Raw genomic sequence first — 22,027 nt, forward strand, 5'->3', positions numbered from 1 at the left:
CTGTGATGGCCAGAGGAGGGAGTCAGAGTTCCTGGAACTGCGTTACAGAGAGTTGTGACAGGCTCTGTTGGTTCTGGGAACGGGGCGCTCTTCCAGAATAGCCTGTGTTTGGAACCACTGAGTCATCTTTCCAGTCCCTGGGAGGCCTTTTATTATTTTTATTTTTTGGTTTGTTTGTTTGTTTGATAAAATACACAATGTGAAAGTTACATTTCAGTAGGATGGTATATTCACCGTGTTGGGCAACCATCTTTACTATTTGATTCTAAACCGCCTCATGTTCCCAAGCAGAAGCCCTGTACCTACCTACATTTTCCCTGCCATCAGGCCCTGGCAACAGCGGATCTTCTTTCTGCCTTTACAAAAATGCTTGTTCTGGAGATTTCCTGTCGTACGTGGCCTTCCGTATCTGGAGCCTTCTCTGATAAATGTTTTCAAAGCTCTTTTCTATCTCTGCATCATTTACCAGCTCTCTAGTGCTGTTCACCACCATTTTGTGGGGGTGGGGGTGGGAGTTGGGTGTAAACAAGGTCTCACTGTGTAGCCCTGGCTGGCTCAATATGCAGATGAAGCTTGCTTCTGCCTCCCAAGTGCTGGAACTGAAGGCATCCTGGCTGTCCTTACCAGTGTCTTGTTTTAAGTTTTAAAATGCCTTTCTTTCATCATCTATTGGATCCTTTTTTGCCTATAAGCCTTAATTTTCCCCACTTTTCCCATCACATGCTTCCAGTGACCCTTGACATGCTCGCTGGAATGGGGCACTCTTGCTAGGCGCGCCCAGGAATAGGTTTTCTGGGTTTTTTTTATTTCTGCGGGAGATCACACTGAAGGAACACACACGGGGACCCCGCCCCCTCCCCTCCCCCCTCCTCCCCGTTGTGCTTAATTTCCCGTGACAGCATGGCAGGTTTTCAAAACAAGTGTCTGGGAGACACCCGCCAGGCCCCCTTTCTTCCTCGCTTTAAAAGCTTTCCGCCAGGAGAAGTGGCCCTCAATTAAGTCATTTAATAAAAACCTCCCTTCGTTTTAAAGCATTCTTGGGAAGTGTTTACTTTGCACGCCACCGAGGGCTTCTAAATGAGGAGCCGAGGAGTGAGGGATCCTTAACCTGTGCCTTTAATAATATCCTTTGCTTTAGACTCGAGGCAGAGGCCCTGGCAGATTTGTAGTTTTGTCATTGACCTAGACCCGAGGCTGGGAGGCGGGGAGCCGGGGAGGTGAGTGTGGGTGTCCTGTGAAGGGGTAGAGGGCATTCTTGGCTCTATGTGCCCCCCCTTTCAGGAGCCTCGACGGGAGTCTATAAGAGAAGCCTGAAGCTGCATAAAGATGTAAAACCAGCTCTCTGCAGAGACTGTGGAGCCTCACAGTCACCTTGAAAGAGCTTGCCACCTTTCTCACCTCAGCCACCCCTTCTGTGCTCCCAGAGTGAAGACTACAACAAAAAGAAGTTTAAAAAAACCACTCAGGGAAGCAGGTCAGCTCTGGGCTTAGGGCACTGGGACCCCACCAGGCCCTGTGAAAGCTGGGGAGCCTCTGTGTGTTGCTTTGGCTCTGGAGAGGTGATGGGGAGGCGAGCAAGAAGCCGCAGGCCACTGGCTGCTTGCTTTCACCAAACTCCCAAGAATGTACCATGGAGCAGGTGCTGGGGAGAAGCCTTGTCCTCAGAATCAGTGTTGTAGCCTTACCTTTTGTTTTTGCTAGTATTGCTCTGGAGACCCCTCCAATGCTGGGCCAGGACACAGGGGGAGAGAGAACCCCAGTGAGCCAGTGGCTCAGGCAGAGGTTGACAGGCTGCAGGGTCCAGCCAGTAATCGCTGGCCCTGTTCTGCCTGGAGCTGAGTCCCGGTGCCCCTCCCCACCAGCTTCTGAGGTGATGGGCACAGGGTGTTTACAGGCATTGGGAGAGAGGGACTGGGGAGACTTCTTGCTTCCAGAGCTCAGTGGCCTTTCTACCTGGTGGCTTGGCTTGTGCCATCTGTGGGGCATGGTGTCACGCCTGGCTTCTGGAGGAAAGCGTGCCTCACAGATGGCGAGGCCACGTGTACGTTTCCGAGGTGGACACACTGAGGGCCGTGAACTTCTCCCGGTGCTTTGCTGAAAGGGTTTCGTGGCCAAGGCTGTTCAGTGTGTGAGTCTCCCAGCTTTTGGGGGCAGGGCGGGGACAGGCCTGTTCTGACATTAGGGAGAAAATGTCTCATTTACTGATGAAACACAGTACACAGACAGTGGAGTTAGACTATAGGGTTTCTTTTTAATGCTCTCTTTATTTAACACTTGAAATTACTTTGGGAATTCAGTTAGGGTTGTAAGCAATTCCTTGGCATTTGTCTGCTGAACCTGGCCAGCCAGGTTTGGGATTAGTAGAGTGGGGGAGGGGAGCCGAAGGAGAGACCTCGAAGGCCCTGGCTAGGACAGTCTGAAACTTGTCTACCTGAGGACAGGGAGTCTGCTTTAGCTGTGTCTGGTTGATGTAAAGGGGAAAAGCCCAGCCATAAAATAAGGTCTTTTTTTTTTTTTTTTTTTTTTTTTTTTTTTCTTTAAACCTCCCCTGGTACCTGGCACAGAGCGAGACATATTTGAAGAGTGAATGGATGTTTAGGTCAAGACCCAAAGCAAACTTTACGAACTGTACAGCCCAGCTCAGCTCCGCAAGGAAGTAGGGCTTGTTGGAAATTTTATTTCTCAAATAAAACTCAGCTGTCATTTCTGCTTTTACTCTTAGCTCTCAGACGTGGTCGTTGCTGGGAATTGATCTGAGTGTGGAACTTCCCGTCCATCTGGGGCACACTGACACCTGGGATGCCAGGGTCTGCAGAATAAAGCCGGGAGGGGGTTTCACAGAAAAGGGTCTAACAAAATCTTCTTGGAGATGGCTTGCAGTGTGGTGTGTTTGTAGCGTGGGGCTTCTTGGAGTCTGTGTGTCTTTGTTCTCCTTTGCGATATGTGGTCTCACTTATGTCGTCTTGGCTGGCCTGGAACTCACTCTGTCAGGCTGGCCTCGGATGCACAGGTGTCTGTCTGCCTCTGCCCTCTTCCTTACCCTGGACCAGTATAGCAGGGAGTGCTATCTGGATTGTATTGCTTTGGTAACAAGACCAGAACCGCTGCTAGCAGTCAGTAAGATAGGCATCTTCGGTGCCATTGGTCGGTCTGTAGAAAAATGTGAACGTGTCCGTTGGTGTGAAGGCAGGGTCACACGTGGCAACATTCCAAGCATGACTCCCTCCCCATGGGAACACAGAGGTGTGTGAGTGTCAAAGGCTTTTTCTGGGAGGCCGGGCCGTGGGGTAGTAGACTATTGCGTTGTGCTGTTCATCATTCCCTTGCTCTAGGGCTGGCTTTCTGGGTTGGGATCCGGTAAATCAGAAGGAAGAATGTTGTACGGGATGTCCCATGAAGTTGCCCTTAGGTGCTGTGCTCCTGGGTTTTAGCATTAAGCACTTCTGTAACGGCCACCGGATACTCACACCATCAGACAATGGTGGTGTCTGATGTCATCGAACTTTGCTACAGCCGTTTCCTTTGGAACAAAATGAAAAGCTTTCCACATTTACAAAGGAAGGAAAACGCACAATCTTAGTGAGCCTTCTTGCTGCAGGGTGAAAGGAACCCACAGTCCAAACCCACCTACATAACTGCATAACATAACTACATAGCATATATATATGTGTGTGTGTGTGTGTGTGTACATATATGTACATATACATAACTATCAATACATACATATACATGTATATGTGCATATATAGTCAAATAAGTGCTTAGACATATTGGGAATTGTTTCCCCTCTTTTGGAGGCATTAAGTTGAGATGCAGAGAATCTGAGTTCATTGGCCTGTTATGTTTTAAAGTTGACCTGATTTAAATTGTGTGTGTGTTGCGGTGCACAGATGACATGGTGTTCATGCTCCCTTGACTTATGTTTAAGAAACGCCTCCTGCCTTTCAGACACTCTATGCTATATCCACAAAGTTTGTGATTAGATTGCATAATTTTAGCTGAATTCTGCACCACATTCAGGAGCCATCATAAGTCTGGAATAAGCCAACACTCCAAATGACTCAACAGGGCTTGGCATTTCTCTAAGTACTTACTCGGGACAGGAACTAATTCATCTTCTTCTTGCAATGACCTCCTTGTGAGTCCGTCTTACTAAGGAAACTGAGGCACAGAGAGATTAAGTACTTTGCCAAAGTGATACAGCTGGGGAGCGGTGGGGCTGGGTTTGAACCGGAGCACACGTGCCTTGCCTAAAGGGAAGGCTGGTCGGGATGAGTCACAGTCAGCATGCAGGCTGACCTCAGCCTGGAGGATGTGTTTACGGTGGTTCAATGATCTGAGCTAATCCGAATCCTTTACTGTGTGACCAGCATCTAACGTTATTTCCCCACAGGCATATGCTTCGCAAATTGAGTGTAAATCTGGGATACAGGAAAGGGTGGTAAATTTAGCCAGTCAACATGAAACACTTCTAAGAGAGGGCCGGCTGTCCCTTCTCCTTCCTTAGGCAAGAAAGATGAACCCGTTCCATTCCCCGGCGACTCCTCCGTTCCAAATGAATTATCCCACCAGAATAAAACATTCTTTCTCCTGCAGAAATCAGCCACGGCTTTGGGAGCCTCCAGTGATTTTTCTTTCCCCATTCAGTGGGTGGTCGGTCCTGATATGGTGACTCTGGCCGTAACCTCAGAGACAGCATCTGCAGTGTAATGCGCCCTTTGTGAGATGAGTTTGGGTCCTATGCTTCTGGGTTCCCTGGGCCACCAGTTTCGCTCCTGACTTGAGTAAGAGATGAGAACGGGAACTGGAGAGATGAAGTGGCAACAGAATCAAGGGCTCAGAGCTTAGGGCCTGGTACCAGCCAAGACATCGGGAGCTGTTTGCTGCAGCCGTCCTGGTCAAGCACTGAGCCCTACTTGGTCAGGCATCACTGCACAGGCCCCACCGCGCTTAATTCTCCTCACGTTTCTGTGAAGCAGCTGATTTCTCTTCACTTTCAGGTTAGAGATGTTAAAGAAATCGAGTCAAGGCCCCGCAGCTTTTAGGCAGTGACAGTTATGGCTCAAACCCGGATTTTATTTTTCAAAGTAAACTATGCCAGTCGTAAGCATATGGGATCTTGTATAGGTTTTCTCATGCTCTGTCCCAGTTACAGTTCTTCAGCGGTGGCCACTGCCTCTTACCCTATGTAAGTTTTTCCTCTTTGAACTTCACGAAAAACCGAATGAGTCACAGAGCATGTACCGTTTTCATGTCTTGACTTTACTTAAAAGACTTGTACTTATTTCTTTTATGTGTGTGTGATTTTATGTGTGTGCATTTGTGTTGGGGTCAGAGGACAACTTGCAAGAGTTGGTTCTGTCCTTTGGTCCTGTGGGTCTGGGTATTGAACTCAGGCCTGAGCCACATTTTATTTTTGTTTAATATTACATTTGTCAAATTAGTCTATGGGGATTGAACCCAGTGTGTACTAGGCAAGTACTTGAACAACTGACTTGCATTTTCATCCCAACAAGAAACCTAGGCATGGTGGTGCACGACTTTAAGCCCGGCACTCAGAGAGGCAGATGCAGTCAAATCTCTGAGTTCAAGGCCAGCCTAGTCTGCATAGGATAGCCAGGGCTAAACAGAGAAGCCCTGTCTCAAATACAAACAAACAAACAAACAAATGATGCTTATTGCACAGAAATATTTTGAAAACATAGAAAAGAAATGTAAGATGAAAACTCAAAACTGTCTTCAGATTTACCGCATAAACAGTATGGAGCATCCCACCAGGATTTACTTATGTATCTGTGTGGTTTTCCGCTTTGGTTTTGTTTTTTTCCTTCAATTCTATGTTGGTGTTACTTTGTTCAGAAAAAAAAAAGAAATCTTTTCAAACCATATGTCATGAAATTGGAAAACAATGAATGGCAAGTTCAGGAATAAAGACCTGGTCAGGGATTTCCCTCCTATTGAGTTTTGTGAGTTTCTTTGGAGGAAGAGGGGAAGAGGGCAGGAAGTCTCACTGCCTGTGTACTCACACTCCAGTGTGAGGGCTGCGTGCTCACCCTGCCAGAGTAGACCAGAGCCTGCTAAAGGGGGATCAGCTCAGCAGCCGCTAGGCTGACAGTGAGTTTGAAAACCAGTCTTGTCTCAGGTCTGATAACTACGTCTGTTGAGAAAAAGACTCTTGATTGGGTGTGAATTGTCTTCCCCGTCTGGACTGGAGGTTGCTTGGCCTTTTGTGGAGGCGTTCATCCCCTGCTGTGATGAATGAGAACCCACCTGATGATCACACAGCACCACACCTGGAGTGGCAAGCATCACTTAGAGAGCAGGTCTCCTGCCTCTGCTCCCCTCAAACATGTGAAGTCCGAGCTTTTGTTGTTTGACATTAAGTATGACCTAAAGGGCCAGCAGGTAAAGGCGTTTGTCACTAAGCCTAATGCCCATAGTCAGACATCTGGGACCCACACGACAGAGGGAGAGAAGGACTCTTGCAAGTTGTCCACTGACATCTGCATATGTGCTAATGGTGCTCCTGAGTACGCACATTGACACACATACACACACATGCACACTCAAATACACGCGCACTCACACACATACACAGGCACAGCTGCAAGTAAATAAATATGCAATAAAAAATTTTAAAACAAAGATTGGACCTTAAAATTCCAATTATAGTTAAATAAATGGTGGTGTTGTGGCATTATTGACCAAAATCTGAGTCACTTGTGTTTTGAAAAGCTAAAGTTCCCCCCACCTTTAAAAACCGTGTTTCACTTTTTCACAACATACTTATTTTGGCTCCAGTAAAAATCCTGTGGGTGAGAAAACAAAACAAAACAAAAAAAGAAATAGGACCAGGCATGATGAAGCATCCCTTAAGTCCCAGCAACCAGGAGGCAGAGGCAGGTGGATCTGAATTCCAGGCCTGCCTGGCCTGATATGCTGCCTCAGGAGGAAAGAAAGCCAGTGCTACAATGTTGGCATTGTTCTGTGTCTTGTTGCCAGTAATCTTCCTGGGTTTGTCATAGAGCATCCAGCAGGCCATCCTGGGCAGATTGTCATGTCCCAAGTAGTGTATCATCAACTTTTAATAGTCAGAGTGCTAATTGTCAGTAGGCCTAAGAGAAGTCCTTAAGCTAAGGTTGCTGCGGTTATTATCTAATTTCTGTCATAATACAATGTTTATATTTTATATTTTTGTAGAATTTATTTATATGTCTAATCTTCGTATGCTTTTCTTTCTTGGTCATAAGACACCACAGTGGCCTGTACAAGTTAATTTTTTTTCTAAGAAAGGGAGGTTTTAATATTTTATTCTTTTATCATTTATCCACACCATTCTTTGTCCATCGGTAGTAGGAAGAGGCTTTTAATTGATCTGCTGCCAACTCCTCTAGTCTACCAAATATTGTTTACCTTTTTAAATTTACTTTGTTCTGATTATTTTGTTTCTGAGTGAGTGCAGGGGCCGATGTGCCAAGAGTCTCTTGAATTGGAGCCTCATAAGGAGGTCTCTGGCATAATTATTTGAGTCACAACCTCCAGCACGTAAGGCAGACCTTTAAGTAGGCCCAGATAAGGTTATCTCCCTAAAGGTGGGAGGGTTTTATGGTCAGGACATTCCTGGGAAAGCACAGAAACAGTACTCTTGGGAGAAGGTGTAAATGATCCATAAGAAATTTTCCATCAATCCAGTGTCCTCAAGTTGTACAAATAATAGAAGACCCCCAAGCATGTGACATGTAGAGATCAAGGCCAAAAGAGTGAGAGACTGCACCACAGCGATTGCATCACGAGGCTCAGCTTCACTGGCTCTTTGTCAAGCAGCTGGGCTGGCTTTATGCTTTTCTCTGTTCCCATTGTATATGGCTGAGCGTCATTTCCACCCTTTTATTTGTTAACTTAAGGGCCTGTAGATCTCATTGTGTGGCATAGGGCTTTCTCAGGTTTTGGGATGATGACTGGAAGGACAAAAACCAAAATTAAACTCCCAGATTTCCTCCTAAATTTATGACAATAGACCAGAAGTCCTGTCCTGATATAAAAGAAGTGAGAGATTGTAAGAATGTATTTGCAACCTTGGAAGCTGAGGTGGACTCCAACTGAGCTGAACTGCTGGCTGTAATTTGTTAATGTAAAGACTACATGATTGTGGCTAACGCAGATTTATTTGTTCCATAGCTCATGGAGTAGACCTCAACCTGTGCCCAGATCACCTTAAAAGCATTGTATGGAAGTGGAGTGACACTAATTCATTTAAGCTGTAAATGATAGGAACAATTAATCTAACTTTAATATTTTGAATTTGATTATGCATAAGGAAAATTGCTTTTTCCAAAGCATTTATCCTATCCTTTAGATGTTCATTATTATTTTTTTTTTTTTAGTAATTAGTGCTAAGGACACATTTTGTTGAAAGCTGACTAACATGTTCTGCAGTATGAACCTGTAAACTACTGCCATGACTGACCCCCAAATTCCAATTAAGACAGTAATTTCTAATATAAGAGCAGCAACAAATCTTTTGGGTCCAGTTAACAGCATTGCTAATGGTATCCAATTTGTGCCTGGGTCATCAAACCAAAGCTGGCTCAGATTTACAGATAATAAAACGTAAGAAGGTTGATTTACCCAAACAAAAGTTTTTTTTTCTTCCCAAGAGGCATTAATACGGTTAGTAATCATAAAAGAGAAATAATTTACAATGAAAAAGAACTAGATTTAGAGATAGTTAAACCATTTTTAATTTATTTATCAAGATCATATATTAATAAAGACATTATAATGTACCTGATAAATTTTAAAACATTTCATGGCCTTAAACATTTTTTTTTTAATGCTTTATTTGAGCAACCAGTGCTCTTAACCACTGAGCCATTTCTCCAGCCCCTGGCCTTAAACATTTTTAAAAACTTATTTTTGCAATATCAAAATAAAGTACCTCTTTTTAAGAGTGAAGTCACATAGCATAACAATAATTTTTAGAAGGCAAAGCCACATTTTAACAGTGCAAACAGTTTGGTATCTCTAAAATCAATACCAAGTGCATTATTTTGATGTTATAAAGTTTAGCTACCAGCAAGAAAAGTTTTTGTATCCCAACTCTTGGAGGTTCAGCTCATAATACCTTATTAAACAAACGTTGCTTTAAATCTTATTTTTTTTTAAATTTTTCTTTCTTTCTTTGTTTTTTAAGCCTGATTTTTAATTCAGGACAGAAATTATGTAAAATCTTATCCCAAAAGTACCTTTGGAGACCTGGTTTCTTTAGTTGGCTCACGCCATTTGTTGTTTAGAATGGCTCCAAGCCTAAGTTATAAGTTTAACTTTTTTGTTAGAGTTGTTACAGATTTTAAACATACCCAGTAACCAATAATCTACAACCAAGACATACAGAACTTAGTAGTAAACGCATACATTTAAGGCCAGTCAGAAATAAACGTGGTGGCCATACATATATTTATACGTTCAAAATAAAACCTTCCTTACTTTTTTCAGCTGTAATTTTAAGGGAGGAGCACCTTGCTACCAGTTGAATCCAATTCTCATGACCACAGAGGCTTTGCAGGAGAACCAGCCACTAGCTTTCTTACGGGGGAAGCTGAGAAGCCGCCGGTGCCCCTCTAAGAGCAGCTTGTCCAGGCAGTCCTGGGCTTGCAGGGGCAGGGCTCCAAGGGTAGAGCCGGCTTATCAGTTCAGCTGCCTTTTTTTCCCGAAAATCCTTGAAATGAGTTAAAAACTAAGTCCAGCAGATGAAGTTTAGCCTTTTCCCAAGACTGTGAGACGCAGAAAAACAAACTGATGTGGACATGGACAGACACTGATAAAACCGACTTTCAAAGACAGACAGAGCGCTGTGTGTCCTGCCCAAGTCCGAAGGGGTGAATGGCCAGCAGGTTAAGTGTGGCCTATCTTCTGAGTATAAAACACAGAACAGCAATTAAACTAAACGAAACTATAAACACATGTTGACAGACATGGACAGGCCACCATGCTCAGATGCTTCCCCAACAGGAACACGTGAGGGGCCTTCTCCACCAGGAAAATCCAGGCAACACTATATGGGGCCTGGTCTGTATGCCCAGGGGATCTGAAGATGACATTTCAGACTGCAAATAAATCAGACAGGTTAACTGAGCCCTCAAATGGCCAGCCAGTCTGGAAGACTGGCTGTTCAAGCTGGCAGAACATGCAGAGTTTTCCAGGATACACGGTGTCCCCTGAGATTCTGGCGACAGGCTGATGAGGGAGAGTATAGTCAGAAACAAAACTTTACATCAATGAATGGAGTGGCAAGACAATAAAGCAGACAGACAGGAGAGACAAAAAGAACATGGTCCTGAGACTTCAACAATATAGGATCAGACAGAGTTCCCCAAAGGGAACCAGAGAGGGATCAGATGTCCCCGGTCCTCCTCTGACCTTAGGAGATTTTCCATGTCCAGCTGTCCTCTTTTAGGTCTCAGATTGGTACCACCAAACAGATCAGATTCAGACTTACAGGCTCACTGGTGGGGATCCCCAAAACAGGTTACAGGTGTGAGCACTTAGCTTCCCAGCCAATGCACCAATGTTGGGTTCCAGGTGGAAGCTGAGAAAACTCACTTGCGATACAGAAGCTTAAAATGAAAGCTTTATTTTCTAAGCTCAGAGAGTCTGTCAGTTTGGGGTCTGTGTCACTCTATACTCTCCCAGTGGTTCCCTGGTTTGTACATAGGAAGTGCTTGCAAGCATTTGAGGGGTTAAATACCCAGTGGTCCTGGTGGAGTTTAAAGGCTTCAGCTGCTGCGATCTCTGCCCTTTCAGTCTTAGACTAAGTCACTCCTGGGGACCTCTTGTTTTCCTGCCCATGGAACATATTTCCTACTCCTTTGAATGGGGCTTTACGGTACAGATTCAAATACTGTGAGAAGGTAGTGACCTGCAGGCATCCATGCATTCGTCCACGTGTGCATACACTCATGCATCCGTGTATACTTTCTTTCAAACGGAAAACGGAGAGGTATATCCTTTCCCAGCTCTCCTGAAGAGGGGAGGAGGTGTTTCCAATGATGTCAGCTTGAAGCCGCGATCACAGAGCTGTACTTTCCACAGCGTCTTCCAGGATGTCGGGGGAGTGTTTAGAAAGTGACTATTAAGGCTCTCCGATTGCTAGCTATGGGCAAAGGGGGTCTGTCTCTCAGGGGCAGTCATCGTGGTGGTCTTGGCTGGACCAGTCTGTCCCTGACTCATACTGTGCTTTCTCAGTGGGCTGGACCTCCTTCTATAGGGCTGGCTTCCTGCAATTATTCAGGCCACTTTTATGCACGTGCGCAGTACCTTCTGTTTGCTCTCACCTTCTCTTACCTCCCACCCCGTCGTCTCCCCCGCCCCCACAGTGTGTGATTGGGCTGGGAATGAACACAGGGCCTTATGTGCTTTCTCTACTCGCCCACTTCCTCAGCTATCCTCGTTGTCACATTTATACTAATGCTCTGCCAGCTGTGAGGTGCCTCGTACTTTTTTTGTATCAGCGGCACGCTTCTGTCCCACCTCCCCCATCCTGTTAATCGGATGCCATACGCTGTTCTCTAGAGTGCGGGCCCTTTCCCTCTCATCCCTGGCATATCTGATTTCTCTTACTGACTGTGGGCCATTATGAGGTATTTACTACTCTGAATTTGAGATCGGTGGCCCTTTCTGTACTCACCCTCAGGTAATAACTTCCTGCTCCGACCAGCCTGTCCTGTCGCTGTGAATTTCTTACTTCTGTCCTTTGTAAGCTATTTCCCACAATGACAGCGGTGGGAACATGAATAAAGCAGGGCCTTCAGAAAAACTCTTTGGGAGTTCCTTTTTTTTTTGGTTTCTCTGTGTAGTCCTGGCTGTTCTGGAATTCACTCTGTAGGCCAGGCTGGCCTCAAACTCAAAAGATCCACCTGCCTCTCCCTCCTGGGTTGTGGGATTCAAGGCGTGGCCACCACCACCCAGCAGGATACAACTTTTAATACAAATGCTATTGATTGATGGATTCATTTATTCATGTAAGAATGCAAACAAGGCATTTCCCCACTGCCTGCTGGATGCAGTCCCAAATGTCTGGCTAATCAAAGGCCCCATCACGACAGCTTGAATGGTAGTAGAGTAACTCACCAGCAGATAAAGGCTTATCAGTGGGTGATAAGAGCCGAAAAGAACAATATGGCCAGATAAGGTGGTCTAGGGGATTGGAGCCTCCCTTATCAGAAAGGCCTTTCCTAGGAGCTGTTGAGCTGTTGGGAGAGTTTCTCTGAAAAGCAACAATGGGCTAAGATCTGCAGCTGGCCTGCCTCCTTGGCTGTTATCAAACATGAGGCCAGGACTTGAAAAGACTTTCAGACAGATATCACGACAGGAGGATTGCTGGTGTGTTCTGGGAACAGCAAGAGAGCTGAAGTGGCTGGAGTGGTGTGTGTGTGTGTGTGTGTGTGTGTGTGTGTGTGTTTAAGAAGTCTTAGGGGAGGTGGTGGGAATGGGTGTGCAGGACATGGATTTTGCAAACCATCTTAAGGTTCAGATGGAAGCTGACCGCCTGTTGAAAGTTCTGAGAAGGACGCTGGTGAGGAGCCCAGCGAACAGCCAGCACTTGCTGTGGAATTCTTTTGGCAGTCATTACAAGGTGGTGTGATGGGTGTGGGGGGCCAGTCTGTTGGTAATGGGCGTGGGGGGGACAGTCTGTCTGGGGAGAGTGAGAACAAGGTAGGAACTAAAACTCCGGGATATCTCCTAGGAAAGCCTGCCTGATCCTGAAAGTTTTAAACTGTTTAAAAACATCAACCAGGAGATGCAGTGTGCTCATTAAACTCTCACAAAAATGCTTTAGTGAACCCGAGGATGGCTACATGTTCTCAGTTACTTATTTGCGTATAGTATAGAACAGTGATTTATTATTACATTTATTTATCAAAAGGTTGAGGCTTATGAAGTAGCAGCCTACCATCTTCTGGACTAGCTGATATATGACTTATGGCTATTGTCTTATTTCTGGGCCAGGCACAGGGTGTGGAAAAGGCTTTTTGCTTTTTTGGCGAGGGATGGGATGGCTAATAGTTGGGTCTTCTGATGACTGGAGGTGGCCATCAGCTATTCACCTCTGCTCTCTTGAGGTGGGCTTCCAGAATGGCTGGCCATGTACATGAAGAAGAGAAGACACTAGCCACCTTGCCTGGCTTGATGGAGCCTATGGCAACCTGATGTTTGAACGGCGTTTTCTTTGTTTGTGTTTAGCAAATACGCTTTGCGGAGACTCCCCATCTGCTTGGCTTTTCCCTGTTGCTTTTGTTCTTACCGTTCCAAACATGTTTAATGAGGGTTTTGATTTTTCTTTTTTTAATGAGAAAGGTTATTAGAATAGCAATCAGTTATGTCTGAGGTGGCTCATGGGGTAAAGCCAAGCATGATGAGCTGATGTCAGTCCTTGGGACCTAGATGGTAGGAGAAAACCAATTCTGATAAGCTATCTTCTGGCCTCCACTCCATGGCATGTATGTTCCCCTCCCCCATATACATAAATACAAAAACGAACAAACAAAACAACCTCCCCCAAAAAACAATTAGTCTTTTTGCTGCCCAAACCAAGGTACTCCCTCTTGATATCTAAATTCTCTAAGTTGAAAATATTGGTTCAGACAATTTGCTTCTAGCCTGAAAGGATTTTAAGACATTATTCTATTTGGTGTCTTCAAAGGACTTTGAGATGAGGGTGGGGGTGGTGGAAGCTAAGCGCTTCAGCCAGCTACTGTATGTCCATGCCCAACTGAACTCCTGCAGAAGTGGGATCTTTAGGAAGAAGACATCCTAAGAAGGTGTTCTCATTGGCATCACAGGGCTAGCTGCTTGGGTTATGTTAATTCTGCTGGAGGCGGAGTTAGGTTTCCCTGAGGCCTGAACCTCCAACCTCCAACACACAGTCATAAGCTGAAGTTCTTTTCTTTGATAGACACTACCTTGAGGCTCTTAGTCTCCCGGGTACACAGTCTGGTAGTTCTCTTTGGAATCACAGGGCTCATTACTCTGGAACATGACTTGGGGGGAGCCATCTTCCCAGAGTTAAGTCTCTGGGAAGTAGTGTACTTTCCTGTTCCTCTTGCCTCAGGCAGCAGAGGAATTGACCAGAGACTATCTTAGACTCCCTCAGAGTTGCTTATTTATCTTATTGATCTATTTATTTTGAGACAGGGACTCACTGTGTAGCCCACGCTGGCCTCAACCTTGAGATCCTCCAGCCTCATCCTTGGTAGCGCTGAGATTAAAGGTACACGACACTAAGCCCACTCAAAGTTGACCTTTGACTCCTTGCGCTGATCCTGTGTTTATCCATTGTATACTATTAGGAACTAGCTGTGATAGGGATGAAGCCAGGGCACTCCCCTGCAGCTGAGGCAGATATGCAAAGGGACATGGGGATGAGGTCCACTCTAGGGCATGCATATGGTAGTAAACAGAAATTCTGGAATCTGGTCAAGGGAAGAGTCAGGCCTGAGAAGAGTAGGGTCTGTAGGGGAAGCTTGAGCAAAGAAAGGAGCAAGCTACCCTTGGAGACTGCAGAGCCAGCACTTGGATGGAGATGTCAGGAGCCAGGTTTTATATGCCATGATGTGACGTTTATGCTTTATCCTGAAAGCAAAGAAAGAAATAAGCAATTTTCAAGCTGAAGTGCGAGTGTATGAGACTTGTCTGAAATGATCACACTGGATTTGAGGAGAATGGAGAAGGGGTCGGAGGAGGCACGCCTGTGACTTGAGCTGACCTTAGGGGACTGCTGCTGTAACCCAAGCGAGGCACTCGTGAGGAGGAGGAGGGGGGGGAGGTCTGAGACGCTGACAGGTTGCTGAGGCCTGGGCAGTGTTCTTTGGTAGGTGAAACGGTCAGACTGGAGCGTTGGCTCAGCTGGGAAGAGCACTGGGTACTCTCACAGAGGACCTGGGTTCAGTTCCCAGCACCCATGCGGCAGCTCCCAACTGTCTGTAACTCCAGTTACCCAGGATCTGGTGCCCTCTCTGGTTTCTTCAGGCACTACAGTCATCAGGGCACACAGATACATGCTGTCAAAAATGCCCACACATAAAACAAAAATAACTCTTAAGAAAGAAAGACAGAAAGAAAGAAAGTGTTGGGCTGGAGAGATAGCTGAGTTGTTACAGTGCTTAGGGGACCTATGTGTTATCTTCAGACCTTAGGCAATGAGCTTGGAGACAAAGATAGGTAGATCCGTAGGACTAGTTTAATTCATAAGCTCAAGGCCAGTGAGAACCACTACCTTTTTTTTTTTTTTTTTTAAGAAAGTGTTCCTCTGTGTAGCTGTGGCTGTCCCTGGAACTTATAGCTCGCTCTATAGACCAGGCTGGTCTTGAACTTAGAGATCTGCCTGCCTTTGCCTCCTGAGTGCAGGGTGAGAGATACTATCTTAAATAAGATGAGATATTGTCTTAAAACTGGCTCCTGAATGGCACGTGGGCTTGACTGTTGGCCTCTACATGTATGGGTGCACATGCATTTGTGCCTCCTTCAGCACACATACATTGTGAGGTCTAGCATTACACACATACCCGCTCAAAAAATTTGTTAAAATTGGCCCTGGCCTGTGAGGGTTTCAGACAATTGGAAGGCACTCAGATAAAGCATAGGTGTGGCTGTGTGTTCTAAGTGGAGCCTAATCAGGGAGTTGTTTTTCTTATGAGAAAAAATGCAGAGAAATAGGTCCAATAAAAACTATGTTTGGTTTGAAAACCCAAACAACTAGGAAAAAGTCATGAACAGAAAGTTCCCTGCAGAGGGCCTTTCCTGTGTGCTGTTTTGCATTTAGACTTGTCATTTTTGAGCCTGGCTGGTGGCTATGGTTCCTTCCCTATTGGGAGGTTAGAGGCACCAGCCATCAGCACCAGAAAGGATTTGATACAGAGGGCTCGGGACCCCGAGAGTGAGTACCTGCCTCCGGTAAGCCGTGCTATGGCTTAGTGGAGGGTTTTCTGTTTGCGGTCTGAGGACCAAGTTTGGGAGGGAGCCTGATTAGTAAAAGTGGGTAAGCAAGGGCCTCGGAAAGGCACAGAGCTGTTGTCCACAGGTATCAGACATGGCACACCCACGCCTCAGCTTCTTTCTGCTTTTGCTGAAAAGATAAGAATTTCTTTTTGTGTGTGGTGTATGCATGTAGGTGCTTATATGTTTGCAATTAAACAGGCTTGTGTGATGAGGTGGATCTGGTGTTTTCTCTCTCTCTCTCAAGCACACACACACACACACACATACACACACACTAAGAGAGAGAGAGAAGACATTATAAATTAAAAAAAATTAAGTTTCATGATCATCACCACTTCAGAATCAGCAGAGGGAGGGGTTGAATTTTTTTTGGATTTTTGAGACAGGGTTTCTCTGTGTAGTCTTGGCTGTCCTGTACTCACTTTGTAGACTAGGCTGGCCTCGAACTCAACAAAGATCCGCCTGCCTCAGCCTCCCAGAGTGCTGGGATCACAGGTATGTGCCACCACGCCCAGCTCCAAATAATTTATTTATTTTTATTTTATGTGCATTAGTATTTTGCCCACATGCATGTCTACTGATGTCAGATCTTGTAATTACAGTTGTGAGCTGCCATGTGGGTGCTAGGAATTGTACCCGGGTCCTCTGGAAGAGCAGTAGGTGCTTTTAAGCGCTGAGCCATCGCTCTAAATCTTAAAGCTAAATCTTAAAGCTGCACCGTACCCAGAGAGCTCACTGTCTGAGAGGAAAGCAGCTTGATGTCCTTGGAGGCTGTCTTCTGACTGTCTCCAGCCAGCTGCTTATATAGGGAGAAGCGGGTTGACAACGGCTGCCTGCCGGTCATTCTGGAGCTCAGTCCCCTCCTGTGGTTAGGTGGCTGGCCACCTTTCTGAGGCCTGCAATGTCTCTCTCTCTCATTGTTACCCTATCATTCTTTGCTCTCTTCCCTTATTGTGTGGCTGGGCTCAGGCACTCCTTGGACTGTTAAGTTAGTTCTTACTTAAGTCAGTGCCAGCCTTGTCTGCTTGCAGGGGTGTGTGCTCCAGGAAAGGGTTAACTCAGAACAAACCAACTATTAAAAGAGTGTGTGTGCTAAGTTGATAATAATGAGTGCGCACATACTTCTTTCTGATACGAAATACAAGTGAGTCGTCATAATACCGAATAAAAAAATATTCTCATTCGCTCCCCTCCACAAAGTATTTGGCTGTCCCTATCGGCAGGGAACTTGTAGGTTAACTGTGAGGACATTTGTGCTGTGTGGTATTCAAGACCCACCAAATGTCTTCCCCCCCCCTCTCTCTGTGAGACAGGTCTTACTGTGTTTTCCTGGCTAGCCTAGAGCTCTCCATGTAGACCAGGCTGGCTTCGAACTCACAGAGATCCTATTGCCTCTGTCTCCCAAATGCTGGGGTTGAAGGCATGCAATTTCATTGGCCTTTAGCTCACTTCTGTATGCAGTTTCTTAATACTTTGCAGCACCCCATGCATTTTCCTGCCGCCTTTCCAGTTCTGAAAAATTTTCTAAACCAAGTGCATCAAATACTTCTTGGAAAATTCCAGGCAAGCTCCAGTCTGTTTTCTGTTACCCGATCAGTGTTGACTGTTCCGACAGTGTGCATAGACTTTTGTGCGACACTGCCTGGCTTCCTTCTGGGGACTGGCTTGGGTTGACTTCTTTTCTCCAAGAAGGCAACCAGCTGCTGAGGGTTAGAGATCTTGTCCTGAGCTGAGACGGATGCCAGTGATGGGCCTGAAGCCATTCTTGAGAGCACCAGTAACGCTCTGGTCCAGCCTAGGGGTCCATAGGCAATAGGTCCAAACCACCTTCAGGGGCAGGCAAGAGCTTGTGAAGAGGTTTCTCTCCCAGCTAGCTTGCAGGTTAGGCAGGGATATGCAGAAAGCTCCTTGCTGCCCTGTGCCCTGCCTTCCTTTTCCTCTGTCTCCAGCTCCCTGTGTGATGATCTGGATGTCTCCTGTATGGGGAAAGGGTTGGAATTATTGATTCTCTGATTCTTGCCCTCACTGACTCTGGATTCCCATCTCAAATGTGCCTGTGAATGGACAACCACACTGATGGAGTCTCCAAAAATAGCCTGTTTTCTTTTTGGCTATCTGTGTTAGAATGCTTTCTTTATTCTCTTACAGGTGTCCAGCCTTTAGACATACAGTAGGACATTGTCACCTATGAAGTTCCTATTTCATAACGGAGTTACAGAAACCAATTGCCATATGTTTTTTTTAATATTTTTGAGATTTATTTATTTTTATTCTCTCTCTCTCTCTCTCTCTCTCTCTCTCTCTCTCTCTCTCTCTGTTTTGCCAGTATGCATGTATATGTACTGTGAATGTTCAGTGCCTGTGGAGGTCAGAAGAGGGTGTTGGAGTCCCCAGAACTGGAGTCATAGATGGTCGTGAGCCTCCATGTGAGTGTGAGGAATGGAATGCCGGTCCTCTAAAGAACATTGGTGCTCTTAACCGCTAAGCCACCTCTCCAGCCCTCATAAGGTTTAAGTAAGTTTAGAATTTTGTGTTGAGCTTCATTCATTGCTGTTGTGGGGCACATAGGTCAGGCAGGCCTGTATGGAATCAATGCTCTGGATCCATTGGGTTGAGTCTACTAGTTTTCTGAGACTAAGAGAGAGAAAGAGGAAGAGAGAGAGAAGATTTGAGGGAGGCAGAGAGAGAGAGGGAGACAGAGAAGGGAATGGGGAGGGAAAGAGAGAGAAAGAAGGAGAGAGAGGGAGGGAGAGAGAGAGAGGGAGACAGAAGGGAATGGGGAGAGAGAGCGAGAGAAAGGAGAGAGAGAGGGGGAGAGAGAGAAAGAGAGAGAGAGAGAGAGAGAGAGAGGCTGGATTTGCAATGACTATAGAAACATAGACTTCATGCCTCCTGTTTCCCCCATGAGTGACAGGTAATAAAGTGCTTATTCATTCATGACCTCTTTCCATCCCATAATGGCCTCATGAGTGGCCATCCTGTTCTCAGTTTGCTTGGTCTTTCTTGGGAGACCATCTGGAGGTCTTCCAAGCTCATATGTTGGAATGTAAGAGGAACCTATTGCTTCCTTCTTTCGTCTGCTGTGAATCTGAGACACCCCCAGGTCCACACAGGATCAAGGTGGCCTGGGAACTTATCTTAGCTTCACTGTGAGGCACACTGAGTGTGCACGCGTCTTTGGTATATGTCCAGTGATGAGGGTTCTCATATATCCCTAGGCTGGTGTTAAACTTTCGAACTTCACATCCTCCTGCCTTCACCCATGGGGGCTAGGATTACAGGAGTGCACCGTGATGCCCATTTTGTCAGGGTGTGGGCACTGAACTCAGGACCTCATGTATCCTAGGCAAGTACTCTACCAGCTGAGCTATGTTCTCAGCTCCCACTCTTTCCTTAATGGGACAAAAGGTGGAAGTAGAGACTTGACTAAGAGCCTGTTGCTTCCAGAGGTGGGAGATACCTCTGGGTGCCTCCAGGGTGCTTGGGGCCACAACTCTCCATTTCTTCAGAATCTCCAGCAGCACTCTTACTTTCTCTTAAGGTTTTACATCACTCTTTATACTCTGCTGTCCATCACAATTAAGCCAGCTCTCCTAATACCTTGGCTCTGCCCTTCAGAGAGCCTCCTTGCCTACAGCTTCTCCCATCTGCTGTGAATCTGAAACACACCAGAAAGACTCCCAGGTCCATGTGGGGTCCAGGTGGCCTGGGAACTTGTCCCGTTCTCACTGCTCGCTGGGTAGGCACACAGCTTTGGTAGATGCCCAATGGCTGGTTTCCTGGCAGATTTTCCATGTACCACACCACCACCCAGCCCGTTTTTTTATAATTCTCTGTAAGGGCTCCCCTCCCCCAACCTATGCTATAGATGACTTCCAAAAGCTCATTTGGCCATTTGTGGATTGTGTAGCTTTACAGGGGTGCTCCTGGAATTGGTATTTTGGGAAGCATCATGAATATTGTAGAGGGTCCAGGCCCTTAACCAAGATGCCTTCTCCTGTCGTACAGGCTGAGCTTTGGAGATAGAAAGGTCCATGTGACCTTTGGCTGTTACAGCTGCTAAGTGATGTTAGGCAAGTGATTGAACCTCTCTGAGCCTTAGTTGTCTCATCTGCAAAATGGTAAATTACACGATACTACCAGTAGAGTCATGGAAAAATATTACAGATATAGACTGTTTAGCATCGACCTTGACACATGAAGAATAGCCAGTGTGATTTTTGACTTTACTAGTAATCATTACTGATTAGTGATAATTGCTGATGTGTTTGGCATCAGACACCTATGGGTAAAGTGGTTCAGGAGTCAAACTCTGCATTCGTCACTCAAAATTGAAATGTCTCTTTTTCTCTTGGAAGAGGAGGTCTTAGATTTATGGGAGTCTTTCATCCATTGAGTTCAAAACCTTGTATCTGTTTTTTGGTTTGGTGAGGGAGATAGACATTAAGTAAAAATTAACAAAAAAAAAGACAGACATGGCAGGATGGTGGTGGCACATGCCTTTAATCCCAGCACTCAGGAGGCAGAAGCAGGTGGATTTCTGCGAGTTCTAGGATAGCCTGGTCTACTACAGAGTGAGTTCCAGGACAGCCAGAGCTACATGGAGAAACCCTGTCTCAAAGACAGACATGTAGAACTATAGTTACCACAAGGGTTGATGCTGGAAGGCATGCCCCAGGGATGTGGTAGGGCTCCGGTGTTGGGGGGACCTGCACTGTTAGTGACAGACTTTGTGTTCAGCCAGGTGGTTTGAGGCTTTGAAGCCAACAGGGGTGGAGGTGGCTGGAGCTCTGGGGAACTGGTGATGGTAGCTGGCTTTATTTTAATAGGTGACCATTCAGGTTGCCTGGCACACCCCACTGATGCTGAGATAGCTAAGGAGGAAGCCATCACATGAGGGGAGGAGCTGGCGTGGGCCTCTGAGCAGGGAAGGAGGCTTCCTACATTGGGTCTGGGATGCCAGGGTGCCCAGAGTGCTTATTAAGGGGTGTTTTTACGTGGTCGCTCAGCCCAGTCACACCGCCACCAGCACTTCCTGTCACCTGGGTTCCCATGGTCACACAGGCCTAACGAATATCTTTTCCATGCAATTCGCCTCCATCTTTCTCCTTCCTTGCCCTGCATAAATTCTCCTTTTAATTCCGATTTGATTACTCTTGGTTCTGCTGTGTGACCGAATCAGCTCTTTCATTTTCCATCCAGTGACGGTTTCTCCAATGGAGACATGGACTCCTTGACTCTGAGACACAGAGGGGAAGAGCAAGGACCAACATGTGGAGGTCACATTGGTGTATGTGGTTCCATGCCCATTGTGCGTTTTGTTCAGAAGCTCTGTTCCTGGGGAAGCAGCATCCCTGTGTGGATCCCCTCTCTTCTTGTTCCTCCTCTCTGAGGCGGAGCCATTGCTCAGCCCTTGGGATGCACTGTTCTGTGTAATGCTGGGTTCGTGAGGCCCAGGGAGGACATTTACCTCATCCTTTCTGGCTAAGCTGTAATCCAGAAACAATGTCTAGAGATGTGGCTCGGGGACCTGCAGAACGTAGGGCACCAGTAATCCTCCTCTGGTTGTCCAACAGACCCAAGGCATAGGGTGAGCCAGGAATTGAGAGTGCCAAGTCTCAATTAGAGTGATCACACTGACCCCAGCTGTTCGGTCTTTGCTTTGTTTTAAGAATTTAAAGAAAACTTTTAGATTTATAAGATAATAATGAGGACTGCATAGAAGGTTCCCCTGTGTACCCTTCGCTCCGTTATCAATACTTTATTTATTTAGGGAGGGTCTCATGTAGCCCAGGTTTGAACTCCATATATAGATGAGAATGACCTTGAACTTCTGATCCTCCTGCTTCCATCTCTCCAGTGTTGGGATTACAGGTGTGTGCCAGACCTGGACTATAAGTGCTGGGTATCAAACTCAGGGATTCATGTGTGCTAGGTAAGCATGTTACCAACTGAACTACAACCCTAGCTCTAACACCATCCAGTTTAGTTCAAATATTGGTGGATGGTGTACTGACAGCCATGCTGAATT

The 22,027-nt window shown here is 46.0% G+C and overlaps 1 protein-coding gene across 7 annotated transcripts in view; it reads left to right on the forward strand.

Annotated features, from left to right (window-relative positions):
* The window catches only part of Cgnl1 (cingulin like 1), a 147,066-nt gene that overhangs the window by 9,907 nt on the left and 115,132 nt on the right, over window positions 1–22,027 (forward strand). The window contains exon 1 of one of the 7 annotated variants that reach the window (XM_060384806.1): window positions 1,455–1,474. The exons of 4 other annotated variants lie outside the window; for them this stretch is intronic. The gene's annotated coding sequence lies outside the window, so the exon portion shown is untranslated. Of the gene's footprint in view, window positions 1–1,454; window positions 1,475–18,322; window positions 18,511–22,027 lie in introns of those variants that run through there. 2 more of the 7 variants (XM_060384805.1, XM_060384804.1) reach the window with 2 other exon arrangements.

The sequence above is a fragment of the Meriones unguiculatus genome, chromosome 6, assembly GCF_030254825.1.
Source record: "Meriones unguiculatus strain TT.TT164.6M chromosome 6, Bangor_MerUng_6.1, whole genome shotgun sequence".
NCBI lineage: Eukaryota > Metazoa > Chordata > Mammalia > Rodentia > Muridae > Meriones > Meriones unguiculatus.